This window comes from Cricetulus griseus, chromosome 3 (genome assembly GCF_003668045.3).
Source record: "Cricetulus griseus strain 17A/GY chromosome 3, alternate assembly CriGri-PICRH-1.0, whole genome shotgun sequence".
Lineage (NCBI taxonomy): Eukaryota > Metazoa > Chordata > Mammalia > Rodentia > Cricetidae > Cricetulus > Cricetulus griseus.
The window spans coordinates 51,590,567-51,612,149 of NC_048596.1; positions in this window are offsets into that span (position 1 = coordinate 51,590,567).

The following is a 21,583-nucleotide window of genomic DNA, read 5'->3' on the forward strand; positions in this document are numbered from 1 at the left end:
TTTGATTCAAACTACAACACTAGCTATTCATCTGATAGAGGGTTAATCTCTAGAATATGTAAAGAACTCAAAAAAATTAAACACCAAGAAGAAACAAACAGGGTCTGGAGAGATGGCTCAGAAGTTAAGAGTACTTGTTGCTCTTACAGAGGACCCAGGCTCAGTTACCAGTCCTGGAAACTATTTGTAACTGCAGTTACAGAGGATCTAATGTCTTATTCTGACTCCCATTGGCAGCACACACATGGGGTACACATGTATACATGAAGCAAAACACTCATACACATAAATTTAAGATAACATAAATTAATCAATTAAAAATGAGTAATGCATTTTAACATCAAACACATAGGCAGAATAATCCAAGAACAAATGCAAATTCTTCTCAAAATGGAGAATTAACAACTTTACACCAAAAATATTTAGGTAGAAGGACTTACAGAAATAGAGACTTGGGGAAAAGAGAAGGAAGCACTGAGAGAGAAGGAGAGAAAAAACAAAGAATGTTATAGTTTTAAATACAGAAAAAACCCAACTGTGGTGACATATTGTTTATGATATAATAAAGCCACTGGAGATCAGTTTGCAAAGCCAGCCACACTAGTTAGCTATAGAAACTAGGCAGTAGTGGCACACACCTTTAATTCCAGGACTCGGGAGATAGGCAGATGGATCTCTCCGAGTTCAAGAGTGAAGAGTAACAGAGATCATGCCTTTGATCCCAGCACTTGGGATCACACATCTTTAATCCCAGCATTAGGGAGGTGGAGACCAGAGTGATAAGACTGGGCAGAGAAAGGAATAAAAGGAAGAGGAGACAGGAATTCAGAGCTTTTTGCCTCTGAGGATTTGTGGAGACTGGATTGCCATTTCAGCTTGGTAGAGGTAAGATCTACTGCCTTGGCTGCTTTGCTTCTCTGATCTTCAACTTGAAGTTTGAACCCCAAAATCTGACCCTGGGTCTTTTATTTTTCATGTTACACTTGGCGCCCAACATTAAAGTATGAATTCATGAAAAAGCCACTTTGAGGCCACCGGCCCAGGCCCAAGCCTGAGCTGCAAGTGGAACTCACACCTGAGTCCCTCCTGCCTGAGTCCCTGCCTGACCATCTAAGTTTTCTACTCAAATCTTTGAGCAAGTGTGGGATTTTTTTTCGGTTGAAGCTTTTCAAAATAGTCTTCAGCTGCCACCCAAACTCAGGAAACTTTAGGGATTTCCCTACAGACACTTTCCTTGGGCTGAGACCCAAGCTCATGGCTACAAGCTAGTTTTCCAATTCAGACATGCTATGCCTCACAGTTCACTGAACTTGTTGGCAGATTTGGTAGGTCAATTGGAAATTCTTTTTTTCTGTTGTTTGTTTTTTTGAGACAGGGTTTCTCTGTGTAGCTTTGGAGCCTGTCCTGGAACTCGCTCTGTAGACCAGCCTGGAGGCTGGCTTTGAACTCACAGAGATCTGCCTGCCTCTGCCTCCCAAGTGCTGGGATTAAAGGCATGCACCACCAACGCTCAACAATTGGAAATTCTTAAAGGAAGGTATTAGTTAAAAAAGAGAGTTTTTTTTTCCCCCACACTAAAAAATGGAAAACACTATTAAAATGGAGAGAATTATGTCCCTTATGATTACATAATGGATAGTTTAAAAATGGAACAGAATTGACCTACTGTTAACTATCATTTTCATAATCTTTGTTTTCATTTTGATAGTTCTTGGTTCATTGCTAAAAAAGTTGGTTGATATGAATACTAAGATGCAGGCCTTAGAAAAACTTATTAAAACAGATTATAGAGATATTCAAATCCAGACTGAGGAATTATAAGGAGAACCAAATTCAGCATTGAATTTTAAGGTTAAAAAGGAAAACTCTAAGATCTTAAGAGAACCAGCTTTAATATATACAGTAACCTTACAGGAAATGCCAAATGAAAGAAGTTCTATAAGAGCTACTTGGAAGCCTGTGACAATATTATATTTAGGGAAATTTAAGGAAGCTGGAGTCTCATATGGCATCTATTCATAGTTTGTGATGATAAACACGTGGTCTGTTTGTAACAGGGTTATTCCTATAAATTGGATAGATTTGATTAAAGCTGTCCTAGAGCATGGATCACAATTACAGTGGGCTTCCAGGTTCAGAGCAGAGGCTGAGAATATTGAACAAAAGGCCAAAGCAAGAGGTATGGGTATCTCCCAAGATCAAATTCTTGGAGAAGGAGATTATGATACGTTAGAAAGGCAATGTCTATATGATGACCACCTCCTGGGTTTCTGGGTGCTGCAGCTTTGAATGCTTGGGAAAGAATTGGAAAAGCAGTAAAGAAAGTTGAATCATTTATAAAAGTTATACAGGGCCCAAGGGAAGCCTTCACAGATTTCTTACAGACTGTCATCAGCAGTAAATAGAAGAATATGAGATTCAGAAGCTAGAAAAATAATAATTGAAACTAGGCTTTTGAAAATGCTAATGCACAATTAGGCTTTAACTGCAAGGTCAGCACCTTTGGAGGATGGATCTGAGCTACAATTAATACTCAAGTTCACAGTCATGAGGATGATACATGGATGGGAGAGGTGATTTCAAGAGGGTTAAAGAAAAATCGAAATGTCAAATGTTTTAATTATGGCCAACGAGGTCACCTGAAAAGGGACTGTAAACACGGCATTTCTAGAAACAATTTTTTTTAAATTAATTTTTATTTAAATGAAAAGCAATCTTATTTTACATACCAATCCTGGTTCCCTCTCCCTCCCACCCTCCCATTCCCCACACCCCCCATCCCATCCTCCCCATCCACTCCCTAGGGAGGGTGAGGCTTGCATGGGGGATCATCAAAGTCTGTCACATCATTTGGGGCAGGACCTAGGCCCTCCCCTATGTATCTAGGCTGAGAGAGTAACCCTCCATAGGGAATGGGCTCCCAAAGTCCATTTGTGCACTAGGAATAAATACTGGTTCCATTGCCAGAGGCCCCATAGACAGCCCAGATCCCCCAACTGACACCCACATTTAGTCCTATGCTGGTTCCCCAGCTGTCAGACTGGGGTCAGTGAGCTCCTCCTTGCTCAGGTCAGCTGTTTCTTTTTTTATTTATAAATTTTTATTTAAATTAGAAACAATCTTATTTTACGTATCAATCTCAGTTCTGTAATAAGTCTTTCTGACAAGCTGCCCGAGCTCTGCTGCCACGTGGGTACTTTCCGCCAGGCTGCCCCAGTTCCGCCTGCCACCACATTAAGGAGCACCCATGTGGCATCAGGACTCAGGCGGCTTGGCAGAAAAACTTATTGTTACTCTCCCTCCCATCCTCCTATGCCCCCACCCACCCCCATCCTATACCCCCCATCCACTCCCAAGGGAGGTTGAGGCCTTCCATGGAAGATCATCAAAGTCTGTCACATCATTTGGGGCAGGACCTAGGCCTTCCCCGTGTATCTAGGCTGAGAGAGTATCCCTCCATGGGGGAATGGGCTCCCAAAGTCCATTCATGCACTAGGGATAAATACTGGGGCCCCATAGACTGCCTAGGCCTCCTAACTGACACCACATTCAGGGGGCCTGGTTCCGTCCTTTGCTGGTTCCCCAGCTATCTGTCTGGGGTCTATGAGCTCCCACTTGCTCAGGTCACTGTTTCTGTGGGTTTCCCCAGCATGGTCTTGACCCCTTTGCTCATCACTCCTCCCTCTCTACAACTGGATTCTAGGGGTTCTGCTCAGTGCTTAGCTGTGAATCTCTGCTTCTGCTTCCATCAGCTACTGGATGGAGGCTCTAGGATGGCATATAAGGTAGTCATCAATCTCATTATCGGGGAAGGGCATTTAAGGTAGCTTCTCCACTATTGCTTAGATTCTTAGTTGGGGTCATCCTTGTGGATCCTGGGAGATTTCCCTAGTGCCAGATTTCTCGTTAAGCCCACAATGGCTCCCTCTATTAAGGTATCTCTTTCCTTGCTATACTATAGTGGGAAATTACCAATACGGAGTCAGGTAGAAATATAAGGGTATTTAATAGGGAAAAGCCTTACTTACAGAGCGACCTAGCCAGCTCTGTAGCCATGCCTACTTAGAGACTGGCTACACTCTCCTTCTCTGTTCTTCTCCCGACTCGACCTTCCTAATCCCTCATGCTCTTCTCTCCCCTCCCTACCCCCCCTCATCTTCCTCCTACCTTGTAAGGGGCTGTGGGCCCAAAACTATGCGGCTTAAAGCCCACCTTTGTAAGCCTTTTAATGACCTTTAAGTTTGCGGCTTAAAGCCAGCTCTGTGAGCCTCCTGTAACCTGTAATTAGATACGATTTGGCCAAGCGGAACTGCTAACTGCTTCTGTTCCAAGAAAGGGTCTGGGGCTTTTCTGTTCACTGTTCCAAGGAAGACCACTAGATGTTCCGGCTGATAAGAAGAATGTTCCAGCCCCAGCAAATACCAGATGTTCCTTCCGTTATTCCCACCCAATTCTATTGTTGCAGGGCTGTTTAAGCCCACTCTAAGCCCCAATAAATCAAGACCTTGACATTGCACAGATGGACTCTTGTCCTTTCTTGCGCCGCTTGGTCTCCTTTTCTTCTCTCGCCCATGACTCTTTCAGACAGCCCCCCTTCGGAACCCTGAATGACTGGACCCGCGGGACGGGTCAAGTGGCGCCTGAACAGGGACCCGAAGTACGGTCAGCTGTCGGACGGCAGAAAGACAGCCCGGGACAAAGAGGATCCTGCAGACAGCTAAACTCAAGCTCTTTTCAGGTGGAGGTAAGTTACCAATCATTGCCGTCCAAATGCCTTGGGTACTACCATTAGTAAGGAGTTAAAATTCATAATAGAGTTCAAAATAGCATTCAGGGAGAAAGGAGTAAGAGTTAAAAAGAAAGATAAAAAGGAGTAAGAATTAAAAAGGAGAAGATAAAATGAAATAAGAGTCAAAAAGAAAGATTTAGTTCATTTTTTCTGTTTTATTGATAAAGCTTGTCTATGGTTGATTTTAATGGGACCAGACATAGCTCCCCAGACCTGGGAAAAGGTTAGGAGAGATTTAGGTAAGATGTATGAGTTAACCCCCCGCCAATGTTCCTGAAGTTATTCTTAAATATTGGGCTCTTCTCAGGGACGTCATTCAGTGCCCTGAACTCATTGGTGAGAGGTCTTGCCTCTTGCTGACTGTTAAAGACTTCCTTCAGAAGTTGCAACCATTGTCATGTACAGAAGCCAGCCCGTGCTCTCGCCCTCCAGGCACTCTGCATACTTGCAAGCCAGGGGACTCGCTGGTCTGCTCGCTGCTGGCAGCATTTCTTAGAGGCGGTCAAGCTTAGGGGCTGCAACTTACAGCCTTGGGAGGTGCCAACATGGTTGATGGCTAATTAATGTATATAAATGCTATTGATACAGCCAGACAGAAACTGTTTTTGAGACTTATAAAGAAGAAAGGACAACATATTTAAGCTTAGAATTGTTCAAATTTTGGATGCTCATATTTCAATGATTGACTGTAACCTACTATGTTAGAAATTTCAATTAGGGATTTTTCTTTTCTGCAAGCTGATCATAACCTAGGCAAAGGGAGAAATATGAGATGTATGCAAGTTATGAATGAACGGTGTGGTCACACCTGGATGCGTGATGTGATTGTGAATTTATGATTCGGATGAATGGAAATGCCTAAATTGCCTTGGATATGATTAGAGATATTTATATCGTCTCGGATATTGTTTTAAAAAAATATCAAAATCACTTTAATATGGTCAAAAAGATCATCCAGTCAGTTAGTCAATGTCTTAACAGGAAAAATTATGATTTCAGCCCTAGAAGACAGTCAATTAAGTAGTTAGCAAAAGCCTATAGCGTTAGCTTAGAGGCATGAGGATTCTATGGATGATTTTGTAAAATTTGGCAGATGAGAGGATACAGGTCTTCCTAGATTCTTATGGTTAAAAAAGGACATCTAGAAAACAAGGGTTGATGCATGATTTTAAAAAGGGGTTTATGAGAAACCTCAGGAAAGAGCCAACCTATTAGATTCACAGCTTGAATGTGTCTTTATAGGTCAGCTAACATGCAAATGAGTTTTTAATCAGCTTGTCAGCCTCGAAGGTTAGATTAGAAAAGGCTACTCAGAAACTCTAAATAAATCTAGAGAACTGTTAAAGACATATGTTATATTCTAAAGAAATTAAGGCTTAATAGATAGAAATTGGAAAAGATACTTTAAAATCTTTAAATGAGTTTTTTAGAAATTAATATAAAATATTCATTGGTTAAGTACCTTTTTTTGGGACATCTAATGATGATTTAAATCCTTTAAGTAAAATTCTATAAGGAGATAATGATCCAGATATACCCAAATAGCTAACTAGAACGGTAGACAAGTTCTATAATTAGAGGAGGCAATTCAGCATCATCAAATATATTGACTATACAATACCATGGGAAGCTTATGTACTCCTCACAAAGCATAGCCCAATTTCTGGTTTATGGCAGAAGGAACCATTGCTATGGTTGCTCCTACCTGTCCACCAGCCTAAATATTTTAAACCCTTATTTTAAAGCATTAGCCTACATGGTACAGAAATGCCATATAGGCCTAAATTCCCTTTTTTTTTTTTTGCTTTTGACTAGCATTTCAGCCTTCTTGGGTCCCTAACTTCGCCCCAAAGTCAGCAGGAAGTAGCATGGAAGAGAATGCATCGCCCATTTTCCCTGGTTGAATTGCTAAGTCAAAAGAAACTCCCTTACATGGGGGAATGCCAATATCTCTCACTCCCTGATGGGGACGCTGGAAAGACAACAATTCCATGATTACTCTATGCTGCCCTAAAAGAGGAGTGCTGTTTCTATGTTAACCATTCTGGAGTTATTGGGGATTCCATGGCCAAGCTCAGAGAAAGACTCAACCAGCGGTGAAAGGAACAGGAGTCCCAACAAGGCTGGTTTAAAGGAATCTCCACCCTCTTAGGACCCCTACTTATTCTTTTACTGCTGCTTACTTTTGGGCTATACATTCTTAATCACCTACTCCGATTTATTAAAAAATGCTTATCCATAACCCAAGCCCTAGTTCTTAATCAGCAATATCAGGCTCTCAGGCAATAAGCAGGACCATGGGTTTTAGGATTAAAACCTCACATAAAAAATGGGGGAATGAAATATTTTAGTTTGCTGAGAGAAAAAGTTTTAAAATATTTTAGTTCACAGAGAGAAAAAGTTTCCCTCAGGCCTTGGCCCATTACAAGGGGGTTGGCCCCAACCATGGGCACATCCTGTGGTTTAGACAGGGGCAATCGCCAAGACAATCCTCTTTGGGTCACACCTGGCTGACCAACAGACAATCAAGGACTTTCCAGGGTATGTTCTATGTTTTTTCCTTTGTAGAAAAGCAGGTCACACCTGGGTGACCACTCTAACATGAGATCATACTTTGTAATCAATCACTTTGTGCCCCTTGCCTATATGCTGATCTGTGTTTTTTTCCTATATAAGGAGCCTGTAACCCTTGCTGGGGTGTGCAGCTTCCCCAATATTGCTGACACCCAAATGCACATTCATTCAATATTTTAGAAAGTATTTTAGAAGAGAACTAAGTTTGATACATGTCTCCTACTCTAAGCAACAGTTTAATTGATGGTTTCAGAACAATGATTAATGGGTGATTGTCTTTGCTCAGCTTTCAGGAAGAATTAATAATCAGTTTCTAGCTCATGAACTGTTACAATTTGCACTAATGCATCTTTTGTATTTCCAAAATTGTAAAGAGCAGTCCTATAAAAATATGCTATGTTAGTTTTTACCAATGGTTCTATTGGGAGAGTCACTTATAAAGGTTATTAATAGAAAGAAATAGAGCAGACAGCTCTGGCTTCAGCTCAAATAATTAAATTGCAAGCTGTTATAATGGTCTTTTAAATCCTGGTAAATAATTCATTTAATTTATATACTGAGAGACACTATGTCTTCAAGGATTTTATGGCAATAGAGACTATTCCAAACATAGGATCCAATATTAGATTAATTTTAGCAAATTCAAAATATTCACCTAAGAATTACCATGTTTATGGGTCACACTGGGAACCTATTAAATAGGTCTTTCCCTGATTACTGGCCAAATGGAATGAATTATTTGATTAACAAAATCAGTTGATTTGCCTTAAATAGAAAAAGCTTGACAGGCTTGTAACTTTCTTCATCATGATAGAAAATCTAAGAAAGAAATTTGGCTTAACCAGAGAGACTTCTGGTCAAATCATCAAACAATGTGGAATATGTCCACAATATGGCTATGGCTAATTTAAGGATGAATCCTCAAGGCCTGCTCCCCAACCATTTATGGTGAATGGATGTGACTCACATTACAGAGTTTGGCAAGTTAAAAATGTGCCACTCCACAAACAGGAGAAGCCACCAGGCATGTTATAAGTCACTGTTTAAGATGTTTTGCTTACATGGGAGTGCCAAAAGCTATAAAAACAGATAATGGGTCTGGATATACTAGCAAAGCTTTCCAGCAATTTTGAGCTTAATTCCCGAGACTGGTGCTACCGGAACAGCCCATGTGGCCTAGCGCGCGTGGACCTGCCTGCCGAGCCCGGGGTAGCATCGAGGATGGCTGGGCTTAGGGGCAGCTGGAGCCGGGACAGGAATAGCTTCCCTAATAACTTCCAAACAGCAATATGCACATTTGACTCAATTGTCCCAAGCAGTAGATAAAGATATAAAAGAACTACAAACAGGACTCCAAAATCTAAAGGACTCTCTGGTCTCCCTGTCAGAAGTGGTACTGCAAAACAGGAGAGGACTGGATTTAATTTTCCTCAAAGAAGACGGACTCTGTGCAGCAATCAAAGAAGAGTGCTGTTTTTACAAAGATAAAACTGGGTTAGTACAACATAGTATAGAAAAAATAAAGAAAAATCTAGAGGATAGAAAGAAACAAAAAGAGCAACAAGAGTCCTGGTATAAAAATTGTTTTCAACCTCCCCCTGGCTTTCTACTTTTGCTACCATCCCTCCTGGGACCTCTTATAGGACTATTGCTGCTGATTTCTTTTGGCCCGTGGGCTGTCCAAAGAATGACTCATTTTATAAAAGGACAGATAGATTCACTTCTCCCTAAAGATTTTGTCTCCGTACATTATCACCGGATCCAGAACCCAGGTGACGAGCAGCGTAACGAGCAGAGCGAACCAGGCAACCCTTTGGACCATCAAGAGAGGCTTAATTTTTCTAAATTGTTAAAGGCCTAGTCACAGGCTTTAGAGCCATACTTGCCATCCCTAGGCATGCAACACTGATAGCCCTGGGTACAAATGGCTGCCTCGACGACGGGCAACTTCCTTCCCTCCTGGACTAACCTAAGACATGGGACCCCTGGATGGCAGGTTTTTATCACCCGAAGACGGGTAAAGTCAGTGAGGTAGCAAGGTCGAACTAACCTAAGACAGAGATGGTCATGAACAAAGACCCCCTAAGAAAGCTACCTGTGGCCTAGTCCTCACCTCCTTCCTTTGTAAAGGAAAAAATAAGGGGGAGATGTAAGGGGCCGTGGGCCCAAAACTATGCGGCTTAAAGCCCACCTTTGTAAGCCTTTAATGACCTTTAAGTTTGCGGCTTAAAGCCAGCTCTGTGAGCCTCCTGTAATTAGATACAGTTTGGCCAAGCGGAACTGCTAACTGCTTCTGTTCCAAGAAAGGGTCTGGGGCTTTTCTGTTCGCTGTTCCAAGGAAGACCACTAGATGTTCCGGCTGATAAGAAGAATGTTCCAGCCCCAGCAAATACCTGATGTTCCTTCTGTTATTCCCCCCCAATTCTATTGTTGCAGGGCTATTTAAGCCCACTCTAAGCCCCAATAAATCGAGACCTTGACATTGCACAGACAGACTCTTGTCCTTTCTTGCGCCGCTTGGTCTCCTTTTCTTCTCTCGCCCATGACTCTTTCAGACAGCCCCCCTTCGGAACCCTGAATGACTGGACCCTCGGGATGGGTCACTACCTCCCTCCCCTCCCCCTGTGCTCCCAATTTACTCAGGAGATCTTGTCCATTTCCCCTTTTGGGGGTGGGGGTCCATGTATGTCTCTCTTAAGAACCTCCTTGCTTCCTAGCTTCTCTGGGATTGTGGATTGTAGGCTGGTTATCCTTTGCTCTATGTCTAATATCCACTTATGAGTGAGTGTATACCATGTTTTTCTTTCTGTGTCTGGGTTACTTCACTCAGGATGGTTTCTTCTAGTTCCATCCATTTGCTGGTGAATTTCAAGATGTCATTGTTTTTTTCCCCATTGTGTAAATGTACCACATTTTCTTTAACCATTCTTTGGGTGAGGGGCATCTAGGTTGCTTACAGGTTCTGGCTGTTACAAATAATAGCCTGGAGTTGACCAGTGGAGGTGAGGGTAGGCTTTGGGAAGGAAGTCTCCTAATGCAAAGGCCCCCTGGAACAAAGATTGTCCTTCAGTGGCCACAGCTTGTCAGGGGGTGTCCGGGGTCCTGGACTCAGACAGAGATAGCCAGGACCTCTGTAGGCAGTGGTTGGTGTAAGAACAAAACACCTGGATGACCCTGACCCCGCTCCCTAACAACAGGGCACATATGCAACCTTTCCTTTAAAAGGTCCTGCCACCCATCCCTCTCTCTCTTCCTTTCGGCTCCTCTTGGGTTGGCTGACTACCCATCCCCCTCTCTCCCCTTTTCTGGTAAATAAACTCCACGTGGGTTGTTTATCCGTTGTTCCTTTCTTTATATTAGCAGCTGCAGCTTAAACAAAAGAATAACATTTTGGCGCCCAACGTGGAAAGGCTCTGCCCTTATACCTTCTCCCGTGACCCGCTGGCAGGCGCGTGTTAGGTCAAGGGTACCCTTAACACACGGATAGACAATCCACATTCCATCTCACCGGTTTGCTGGGACTCTGCACAAAACACTGGACCCAATTCGGTAAGGCTACCCCTTTCAGTGAGGGTAAACGTCTCCCTGAACCCGAGGGACTGACCGTTGATCTTCCGGCACCCCTCTGGTGTTCTTGGAGGCGGGGGACCACCCGACCACTACCTTCACGGTTACGGTCGACCCCCTTCGCCGACAATCCCTCTTGGCTTACTTCCTAAGGGTGGTCCCATCAGTAGCTACTTGCTCCCTTGGCGATTAGTCGCTGCGCTGCGGGACTGTGGGATCTTCTGTTTTCTTTTTGTTCTTCGGGACAGCTGAGTCCCTATTCAGACCCAGGGTCTATCGGGCTAAGGCCCCTCGGTACCCCCCCACCCCCGGGCTGACAAGCATCCGGAGAGGGGCTTTTACCGGTTTTTAACTTGTTCACCCATGGGGAATAAGCCAACTAAGGAAATAAGCCCATCCACACCTCTGGGATGTCTTTTAGAGAACTTAAAACCCTTAAACCTAATGCCGTTCATTAAGGCATCTAGACTCATATATCTCAGTAATAAAAAATGGCCTAGGTATTCCTTAGAGAACCAGTCTCACTGGCCCCCAAACGGGACATTAGACCCCAAGGTTTTGCAGTGAAAGACCCCTGCCCCTTAGCCCTTTCTTTCTCAAGTTTGCCTCCTCCTCCGGTCGGCGGCTTCCCCGATCCCCACCCCCCGCCGGCCTCCACTTCCCCCGCCACCCGCCGCACGCCCGGCCCGAGACGAGCACCAGGTGGGCCGGCCCGAGAACGAGCACCAGGTGGGCCGGCACGAGGCGAGCACCAGGTGGGCCGGCACGAGAACGAACACCAAGTGAGCCGGCCTGGAGCCCTGCCCCTGAGCCCCCGCCCGATGAGAAACACTCCGTCCCAAGGTCTCCGCCCCCAAGGTCAGCCATCAGGAAGCGGAGGGGGGGAATTGAGTCTGTTGTACCAGACACCAGACACCAGACCTTGAGAATATGCTGATCTGGAATGGCTCTGTGTCTCATTTGAACCATCCAATAGAAATGATTCTGTATTTCGCCTCATTTGAAAGACTCTGTGTTTCACCTCATTTGAATAACTCTGTACTGCGCCTCATTTGAATAACCCTGTATAGCGCCTCATTTACATTGACCAATGGGAATAGCTCTGTACAATGCCTCATTAGAATTATCCAATAGAATCCCTGCTCCTAGCTTGCGCCTTTTTCCCTATATAAAGACCCCTTTCCCTTGGCTCGGGGCGCTTAGCCACACAGAAGCTAAGTCGCCCCGGGTACCTGCGTCTCTAATAAAACCTCTTGCTATTTGCATCCAAGTTCGTGGTCTTGCTGATTCCTGGGTACGGGTCTCCTTCTACGAAAGTACCTCTTCGGGGGTCTTTCAGCAGGATTTATCTAACTTCTGTCAGCAAACCGGAAGATGGAAGGAGTTACCTTATGTACAGGCTTTTTTCTATCTATCTGCTAAACACTCTCTCCCTCCTCATCCCCAATTCTTCTGGCTATGGAATCTAAGCCTGAATTAAATCTTATAGACTTGGATCCAGCTGATGAACCTCCACCGGTTCGCCTTCACCCTCCAACTGCGCCTTCTAAAGCTTCTACTAAGATCCTTGAACCTTCTCTCTCTTCTGTCTCAACCGTCCCCGCTCCAGCTTCCTCTGACTCAGCTGCTTCCAAACACCCACCCCTGGCTCCCACCTTCACCCCACCTACTACCCGTTCCCGAACCGGATCTAGATCTACCAAAGCCGATCCGGCCACTATCCTCCTCTTGCGTGAGGTAGCCGGTGTGGACGGCGTGGTTAGAGTTCATGTTCCCTTCCCACTATCAGAGCTCTCTCAGATTCAGCACAGATTAGGATCTTATACCTCTAACCCCACTGCCTTTATAAAAGAATTTCAGTACATTGCACAGTCTTATAGTCTTACTTTTCATGATGTCTTCATGATTTTAAGTAATAACTTACTACATGAGGAGCGAGAGCGAGTTTGGAATTATGCGAGGGCATGTGCAGATGAGATACATCAGACTCAGCCAACTCACCCTACTGGGAATGACGCTGTCCCGGAGAAGGAACCCCACTGGAATTATAACACCCTGGGTGGTATTTTGGCTAGAGATCAGTTTGTAACTTGCCTCATGTATGGTCTCCGTAAGGATGCCTTTTTCTCTATACCCCTCCACACCCGGTCTCAAAATATCTTTGCTTTCACCTGGACTGATCTAGATACTCATGTCTCCACTCAGCTCACCTGGACTGTCCTACCTCAGGGCTTCTGGGACAACCCACACCTTTTTGGTCAGGCCCTGGCTTCTGACCTGCTCTCTCTGTCTTTCCCTAAATCCAAGTTCATACAGTATGTAGATGATATTTTACTTTGTAGCCCCTCCTTGGAAGTTAGCCGGACTGACACTTCCACCCTCCTAAATTTCCTGTCTAGCAGGGGTTACAGAGTCTCACCTTCTAAGGTTCAATTGTCTACTCCTCAGGTCACCTATTTGGGACTAACCATTACCCCAACCCACAAAGCTATTACTGTAGACAGGAAAAACTTAATCGGGTCTCTTGCAATTCCTTCTTCTAAAGAGGAGATTTTATCATTTCTTGGAATAGCTGCCTTCTTACTTACCTGGATCCCCTCTTACTCCCTCCTTGCCCGCCCCCTTTATGAGGCAGCTCTCGGACCTCCCCATGAACCCCTCCTTAACCCTGTTACTAAGCCCTTTCAGAGACTTAAACAGGCTCTCCTGAAAGCCCCTGCTCTTCATCTACCAGATTTAACTCATCCTTTCTCCCTCTATGTAACAGAAAAAGAAGGATTTGCCCTTGGAGTTCTAGGTCACCAGCTAGGACCTTCCTTTGCACCTGTAGCTTATCTGTCGAAGAAGCTAGACCTAACTACCCAAGGATGGGCATCCTGCGTACGTGCTTTAGCAGCTGCTGAGCTTCTTATCCGTGAGTCAAAGAAACTAACCTTTGGGTCACCCATCACTGTCTTCTCTCATCACAACCTGTCTCATCTCCTAACCTACAGAGGCTTACAAACTCTACCTCCTTCCCGAGTTCTTTCCCTCCAGGTGGCATTAGTAGAAGATGCCATGCTTACTTTCCAATCTTGCCCACCCCTTAATATCTCAAATCTTCTACCCCAACCTAATGCTTAATATTCTCCAGCTCATTCCTGCATTGAAACCTTGGAGGAACTATTGCCCCATCCTTCACACATACAGGAGGGCACACTACCTCAGGCCACCTATACCTGGTACACAGATGGCAGCTCCTTTTTACATGAGGGGACCCGTAAAGCGGGCTATGGCATAGTGTCAGACACCAGGGTGGTGGAAGCACGGGCACTTCCTGCCCACACTACTAACCAACAGGCTGAATTAATAGCCCTCACCCGTGCCTTCCAATTGGCACAGGGACATTCTCTAAATGTTTACACAGACTCTAAATATGCTTTTCATATCCTCCTGTCCCACGCAGCTATTTGGAAGGAATGTGGGCTACTTACTACAAGAGGAGGATCCATAACTAACTCAAGTTATATTATGGCCATGTTAAAGGCCTCTCACCTCCCCAAAGCTATAGGAATTATTCACTGTCGGTCACACCAGACTGACAGCTCCGTTATCTCTAGGGGCAACAACCGGGCTGATAGAGCAGTTAGGGCTGCAGCCCTCCAAGGCCCAGATCTACCTCACCTACCACAGGGAGTCCATACATTACAACCCACATCCTCACAGCCACCTCCTGACATGAGACAAATTCTGTCCTACTTACACCAGCTTTTCCACCCTAACAGTAAGGCTCTTTCTTTGTTTGTCAAGGCTCACCTCAAACTTACTTCTGAGGACTTAAATTTCTTAAAAACTATCACTGCCTCCTGTAAAACCTGTCAGATGTCAAACCCTAACTCCAAGTATCGTAGCTCCCCTTTTCCCACACACCAGGCTAGGGGCTCTCTCCCAGGAACTGACTGGCAACTTGACTTCACCCACATGCCCACAGTCAGGCGAGTTAAATACCTCCTGGTACTAGTGGATACTTTCTCAGGGTGGGTAGAAGTGTTTCCTACTACTAACAAGAAAGCTCAGACCGTCTCTGACATCCTTCTCAGGGAAATTATCCCCCCAGTTTGGGATTCCAGCCTCTCTTCAGTCAGACAATGGTCCTGAGTTTACCTCTCAGATCTCTCAAACCCTGTCTAAAGCTCTCAATATTCCTTGGCATTTTCATATTCCATACCACCCCCAGTCCTCAGGGAAGGTGGAGAGAACTAACCGTTCTTTAAAGACTGTTCTGGTTAAAATGTCACAGGAACTTCACCTTGACTGGGTAAAGCTTCTGCCTCTGGCCCTTTTCAGGCTTAGGGCTCTCCCTAAACAACCACTTTTCATCTCACCCTTTGAACTCATGTACGGGCGGCCGGCTCTAACACCTGGCCTCTCACCTAAACTCTCGCCTCTCCCTGACCGCTTGCTTACACCTTTACTTCATCATCTCCGTTCCCTCCTTTGGGAATTTGCTGATCACTCTCTACCTCGACCATGTGCTACCCCCTGTACCTCTCCAATTAACATAGGTGATCAAGTACTTCTTTCTCCTCCAGACCAGAGCCCCTCCCCCCTGTCTCCTAAGTGGAAGGGCCCTTTCAAAGTAATTCTTGTCACTCCAACAGCAGCTAAGCTTGAGGGCCTTCCCCACTGGATTCACTTATCCCACCTCAAGCCCTTTACTTCTCCACCTGAGACTCACCCTTCATACATAGTTTCTACAACAGGACCCTGTTCCCTTAGGTTTCAGAGGACACTGAAATCATCTACTTTGCCTCCTATTTCAGAAGAATAAGGCTCAATTTTTACAAGGCTAATTTAAACTTTCCTGTTTCTAATTACACTCTGCTCATTAATTTCCAAAGTATCTCACAATAACTTACTTAGCTGTTGTTACAGGAATGCCAGCCTAAAAGCCATGGATCTAAAGATACAAGGACCACCAAATGTTTGTGCCTTCTGGTTAAAGGTAACCAGAAAGATTTCATACCACCTAGATATGATTTAATATGTCTAATCTTTATGTTTTCCCAAACTTTAAGGACTCTTATAAGTTCCAGGGAGCCGAATCAGATCCAAACAGGTCAGATTCACTCCAGGTAATATCCAACCTTTCCCCAGTCCCAATTTCCCTTCCCTCATCTTGGAACACCTCGGGAACCCCTCCCTCTTCTTACAATCTTCCCCTCAAGTGACAGGACCTAAGAAAAAATTTTTTCTAAACTTAACCTTGTCCTCTACTCTGTGAACATCTTGCCAGGTCTAAAAGGCACCAGAGTGGCCCGGACTACAATGAAACAACAATCAACCCCAGGACGTGGCAGCACCCCAACCCCCCAAAGACGGTCAACGCCCCAGACCAGCAGGAAGCAGCCTTAAGACATCTTTGCCCCTACTTCCCTAACCTGCCATGCCCAATTCTCCAACTTTTATAATAAACAACAGCCGGGATTGTAAGAACAAAACACCTGGATGACCCTGACCCGCCCCCTAACAACAGGGCACTCACTCACCCGCCATGCATCATGACCTGTGAGGGGCAAAGCCCCAGTGTGCATATGCAACCTTTCCTTTAAAAGGTCCTGCCACCCATCCCTCTCTCTCTTCCTTTCGGCTCCTCTTGGGTTGGCTGACTACCCATCCCCCTCTCTCCCCTTTTCTGGTAAATAAACTCCACGTGGGTTGTTTATCCGTTGTTCCTTTCTTTATATTAGCAGCTGCAGCTTAAACAAAAGAATAACAGTTGGGAAATTGGGGATTAACCCAGAGTCAAAAGTTGATCATGTCTGGAGGATAGGAAGATAAAGTTAGAGGAGCCGCTATCTCCATGTGGCTAGAAGACCTTGTCCACCTAGAAGGAATCTTCAACTCCTCCCAGGTTTCAGCACCAAGATAATAGGCTTTCTGTACCCCAATAATAGGTTTCTCTGCAGACCATTAAGCCATGTCAAGCCCAATTGAAAAAGTATAAGAGCAGGTTTATTTGAGCAAAGCAACTTCCAGGTGAGTTTTGCAGCTCTAGAGATCGAGGCAGAAGTCACAAGCCTGAACTAAAGCAGGGAGCTTATATAGGTTGTAGATAAGGGATGATGATGTGTCTCTCACAGATGGGTTTATGCCCAAGTATGGTTAAAAAGCTGAACATTTATAGGTGGGATTTGGGTGACTAGCAACTTTGGGGGAGGAGTTAACGTAGTAGCCAAGAATGCAGAAACTGGGCTTTTTGGTTTCTTCCCTTTGATCAGAGATTCTCTGAGTGGGTGGGGGTTTGGAGAGACAGGAATTGGGCTTTCTGAATCAAGCAAAAGTGAGTTGGATGTTCCAGCTAAACACTCACTCGGACCTGTAACACCAGGGTCATCTCTGTTGTGTTGCTCAGGTGAAGGGCAGAAACCACTCTCCCCTACTCATGCTTAGGTGGCTAGCTTACCCACAACCATGTAATCTACACCAGCTCTACTGTGCTGCCCAAGTGAGGCATAGGGTGTTCTCTCTTGTGTGCTATACATTGCAAGTGTCTGGGTCATCTATACCTCTCTCAGGACCAGCTGGAGGGGTGGGGAGGCATCTCTCTTGCACCCAAGCCACTGAATAGCAGGCTAGGGATGCGGTCATTTCTCCCTAGTTCACACCTTTAATGGCCACCCTTACCAGGGCCAGCTCTGTTGTGCTGCCTAGGTGAGGGACTGGCCCACTCTCCTGAACGCTGCACCAGTGAAGGGGAGGCCCAGTTCTGCACAGTCCTCAGACATCAGCACGGCCCCAGGTGGCAGAGTGGACCAAGTGATGATCAATGGCCTTTGGTGATGACATGGGCCATGGACATCCATCAGACCCCTGGTGTCATAGGGTTACAGACCCATGTATGACCCTTGGCATTAGCACTGGCAGGGATACCTCCATGGCTTCAGGTGGTTGCTCAAGCTTTTCAAATCACTTTGTTCCTTACTAACCTTGCATCTGTACTTCTATCTCTATCCATAGAGTACAAGTCTTTCTCCTCCTCTACCATCTTTCTGCAACTTATTTGCTTATTGTAGTGTTGCCTAGCTCACCCTCACCTTGTGGCTGCTTCACAGAAATTTCTGTCAGAGATTCTAGGCCTGTAAGTTGAAGATGGATGACCCAATGTTACAGAGGAACCTTGGGTGACTGTCCAGGCAGCCAGTTGTTTTTGTCATTTCTATAGTTTTGGAACTTGTTTGCTCTGCACTTACTGTTTATTCAAGTAATATTTTATCCTTCTTGGGTCGCTGATGGAGGGTGAAGACTACACAGCTATAGTTATAGCTTTCCTTGTTACCAAATTCATAAAACAAGTTCACAAAAGAGGTTTAAACTTTATAAGGCTGAGAGACATAAAAGGATAGTTTTGGGTTGATAATACAAGTTAGGATAGACAACGAATTAGACACAAAACTTTGGATTCAAAAAATAGGATAGATAATGCGGTATACTCTCCAAATATGCCAAATATAAATGGACTGAACATTGTAAATGTAATTCTTACCTGATAATTGTTCTTGTTGTTTATAGTTTTATTATGTTAGAATTAAAACCTTTCCTTTTTATTGAGACAAAAAGGGGGAAATATGGTATAATCTTTTCGTACATTGTGAAGATGGTTTACTAAGAAGCTGAGTGGCCAATAGCAAGGCAGGATTTTGAAGGCAGAGAGAACAATGGGAAGAAGGTGGAGTTGTCAGACAGATACAGAAGTAGGAAAGCAACATGGGCAGAGTAAAGGTAATTTGTGGGGGGTGTCCTTCTGTATATATGTTCTTTTTATTGGTTGGTGAATAAAACACTGATTGGCCAGTAGCCAGGCAGGAAGTATAGGTGGGACTATGAGAGGAAGGAAAAGGAGAGAGAGGGAAGCCTCGAGAGAGATGCCATGTAGAGATCTGGAGGATAGGACGCACCAGGCATTCCCTGGTAAGATAAGGCCACGTAGGAATACATAGATTAGTAGTTATGGGTTAATAATTAAGAGAGAGCTAGCCAGTAAGAAGCCCTAGCCATTGGCAAACAGTTTAAAATTAAGGTAGTGTCCTTGTGTTTATTTGAGGCTAATCAGTTGTGGGACCAGGTGGGACAGAAACCTCCAACTTCAGTAATAAAACCACAAGGCAGAAAGTAAATTAATAGAAATGGGTTAATTTAAGTTATAAGAGCTAGTTAGAAACAAGCATAAGTTATGGGCTGAGCTTTCATGATTCTTAGTAAGTCTCCATGTTATTACTGGGGACCTGAAAATCCTGATGAAAAGATTTAATTATACAGTTGTACTCCCTGAACTCTGGGTCTTGCTATCTTTTCATCCCAGTCTTTGCTGAGCTTTGTGGGGGAGGAGATGTAACATATATAACCCATTTGGTGATAAGGACCCCAGAGTCACATCTCAGCATTTTGATCATTTGTGTTTCTTTGTTAAGCTATGTCTGGGTGTGATCATCGATACAGGGGTCTCTCCCTACAGAGTCCATTGCAAAAAGAAGCATCTCTGAGGAGGAGCAAGAGATGAGTAACCTATGGGTATAAGAAAATGGTTTTGGAAGGTGTTTGTTTACTGTCTTAGGGTTTCTATTGCTCTGAAGAGACACCATTACCTTGGTACCTCTCATAAATGAAAACATTTAATTGAGGTGGTGTCTTACAGTTCAGAGGTTTAGTCCATTATTATCATGGTGGGGAGCATGACAGTGTGTGAGTAGACATGGGGCTTGCTATATTTTGGTCAGAAAGCAACAAGAAGTAAACCATCTCTCATGTTGAGTGAAGTTTGTCTCAGCCCCAAGCCACGGTAGCCATGAGGTTTGGCCTGAGTGGGAGAGTGTGGACTTCCGGATTCCTAGCAATCCAGCGGCAATAAAGACCAAAGACAGGCATCTTGTCATCTTTAGAGAGTTCTCAGTTCCATGCTGTAAAACTGGAGTCTCTTCTTTATTCTGCATCTTCCTGACTGTTTCCTAACCGTGCTTCCCTGGCCATGAGGCCATTTCTGTCTCCTTCAGTCGACCCCTCTGCCTGGTCCACCTATCTGTCCTCACTTGTCATGCATACCTAGCCCTCCGCCCTGGTGCAGGCCTATTAAAATGCTTAGTTGTGTAGAGATGCAAACTAGGAGGCATTCTCCACTGAGGCCATGCTATTCAATAGCAAATCAGGTAGCATCCACAAATCAATGCAGACGGAGATCCCCGTTAGTGGAACCTGAGGTTTGGACCTCCAGAAATTCCTTAATGGAATTTTCCTGGCTCCCAACACTTGAGTAAAAGTGACCTCAAATCCTGCCCACAGTGACATACTTCCTCCAACAAGGCCACACCTCCTAATATTGCAGTCCATATAAGATTATGGGGCTAATTACATTGAAAATGCCACATTCCACTCCCTGGCCCCCATATGCTTATAACAATATCATAATGCAAAATGTATTTAGTCCAACTTCAAAAGTCCCCATAAGTCTATCATAGTCCCCCAAAATCTAAAAGTCTAAAGTTCAAAGTCTCTTCTGAGATTCAACAATCTCTTTAAGTGTAATCACTTATAAAATCAAAATCAAAAAGCATATCATATACTTCCAACATATAATGGTACAGAATATATATTACCATTCCAAAACATAGGGACGAGAGCATAGTGAGGAAATACTAGGCCAAAACAGGACCAAAACCCAGCTGGGCAAACTCCAAACTCTGCAGCTCCATCTCTGATATCAAGGCGCTCTTCAGATCTCCAACGCCTTTCAGCTTTGTTATTGCAACACACTTCTTTCTCTTGAACTGGTTCCACTCCTTGTTAAGAGCTTTCCTTGATCTGTACCCCATGGTTCTCGCATCTCCAACATCTTTGGGTCTTCAATGCAATCCAGACTTTAACTTCACAGCTTCGTGCAGTAGCCTCTCTACCAGACCTCCATTCAGGGACACTCCCAACACATGGCTAGCCAGTGGCTTTCTTCAGAGGCAGAAGCACATTCCATCACCTGCTTCTTCTATACTTGATACAAAAGACAGAGCTACATGGCCAAAGTTCTGGCGCCTGTTGGGGCCGGAACATGCCTGCTCTTTCAACCACATCTTCACCAGCTTTCTGTCTTTCATTGCCTAAGATTGGCCGTCCTGAAACTTGCTCTGTGGACTAGGCTGGCCTCATACTCAGGGATCTGCTACTTCTGCCTTGCTGGTGCTGGGATTAAAGGTGTGGACCCCACACCCGGCTCTAAGCTTTTATTTAATTCATTGTCCTAAGTTGGGAACATACCTGGGCGGGATCTTGTGCTATAGGGAAAAAAGGCCAGTTTAAGCAGAGAAACCCACTCTGGTCCTGAAACCAGAGCTGGTGAAAGAAACACTTTAGCCCTGAACCAGGACCTAAGGAGCATATCCTCTGAAACCAGAGGCAAAGGCCCTAGAACTTTGGCCCTGGAACCAGAGCCAGTGAAAGAAATATGTCCTGGCCCCAAAACTAGAGCCAAAAAGTTAAAAAAAAAAAAGGGCTAGTGAAAGAAAAACAGTTTGGTGTGGTAATATCTTGCTTGTGCAAATATAGTCTGTCTTGAGGGTCAGAGAATGGAGCTTGCCAGTAGCTAACCATAGAGGTCTGGAGGTCTGCACAGACAGGAAGTGAGGTAGT